Source organism: Corvus brachyrhynchos, unplaced genomic scaffold, assembly GCF_000691975.1.
Source record: "Corvus brachyrhynchos isolate BGI_N302 unplaced genomic scaffold, ASM69197v1 scaffold48, whole genome shotgun sequence".
Lineage (NCBI taxonomy): Eukaryota > Metazoa > Chordata > Aves > Passeriformes > Corvidae > Corvus > Corvus brachyrhynchos.
The window spans coordinates 2,714,032-2,715,655 of NW_008240027.1; positions in this window are offsets into that span (position 1 = coordinate 2,714,032).

Sequence of the window (1,624 nt, forward strand, 5' to 3'; positions counted from 1 at the left end):
CAGGAATGGTACCACAAATGTTTTCTTGTCTTTAATTTCCATGAATTACAGAGTTGCCTATTTAAACAAACCCTTTAGAGTATCGCTTGCATTTTTAAAGCCTGCCCCCAAAAGCTTAGCTGCTAACCCTTCCTCCCCAGCTGCCTGGTAGCTAACATTTGCTTTTAAGGTTTCTGAGTGAAATTTCCCCCCAGATGGAAGAGAGGACCCTTCCTCAGGCTCCAGCCTGGGGGTGTAGGGAGCCCTGTCCAGGCACAGCCCCAGATGAGGGACACGGGGATCCCCTCCACAGCCAGGCTGAGCAAAGCCCCCACAGCCAGGAGTGGGCTGGTTCCACCCCAGGCACTGGGACAAGGCGTGGGGCACGTGTGGGGCAGTGTGTGGCTCCTGGAGTTTATCTGGAGTTGGGAGATCATGGCTGTACATCTGTTTTAAGCCCTGTCGCCCATCCTCTGCCAGCCCAGCAAGAGCTGATAGCTCACCCACCGGTTATCTCTGCCTCCCACCTCCTGCCTCTCTCCCTCCCTCCTTCCATTGCCAGGACAATTCTCCTTTCACCTCCCCCTTCTGCTTTTTTGCTTTCTACAAACAAAACGTCCTTAATGGCCACAAGTCTTTTGCAGCCAGCAAAGGAAGAAACATCCTTAAGGGAGAAGCACCTGCAGGGTGAAGGCTTCAAACCACTCCGTGTATATTTAGAGGTTCTATAACCTATGGAAAGGGCTGAGAGGTTTCCAATGCCACCTGCTCCATGGTGGGAGGGTCAATGTGCTTCACTCCTGACTGATCTTGCTGGTGGGGAGATCCTGGGTGCTGATGTGACAGGACAGGCTCCCGGGTTGTGTCCCCAGGTAGTGGCTTCATGTTGGCCATGCTGTAAAGAGCATCCTTCTTCCAGCATCTTCTTCTTCAGGGCATCTGGACCTTGATGCTCCTTGGCCACCAAGATGAAATGCCACAGAAGGTATCAGACATTCACCTGCCTTTGTGTTTCTTTTTAAAAAGTAATTTTCTAAAGCCCTTCCCATTCTTGCCTTCCAATGGAAAGTTTAATTAATTTCTCATCAAATGGTAATTTCTTTTTACAGTCATGTTGTGTTGCAAATGGTGATGTGCACTGCTCTGTGGATTCGAATAGATGGGGAAAAACACCAACCCAAGCTGGTTTTTCTCTGTTTATGCAAAACAGAAAAGCAAGTTGGGAAAAACACCCAAAGGTTTCCACAGCACAGAAGGCCAGGAGGGCAATGGCGTGGGTTTCATGGGTGGCATTGCCCTCAGCAGGGACAGTGCTGGGCTTCATTTCTCACTGGTGGCACCACAATGTGATGGGTGCTCTGGTCTGTAGGGCAGGAAATTTTCTGGGAAGTAGCGGGTTCTTCACAAACTTGAAACAGGTGCATGTCAAGGTGTTTTGTATATCCAGTTTTCTAATGTGTTCCAGGAACTCGGTGACATTCAGGCTTCCAGTGGCAGAAAATTTCCCTTACCAGTGCGTGGATGACACTGGGGAGTGAGAACAGAGGGGACTTGACATTGAGATAAAATTGAGTTAAAAACCAGAGAGAAGGTGGGAGGAATGCATATGTCCAAGACAGCGAAACAAGAAACACAAAACCCCAAA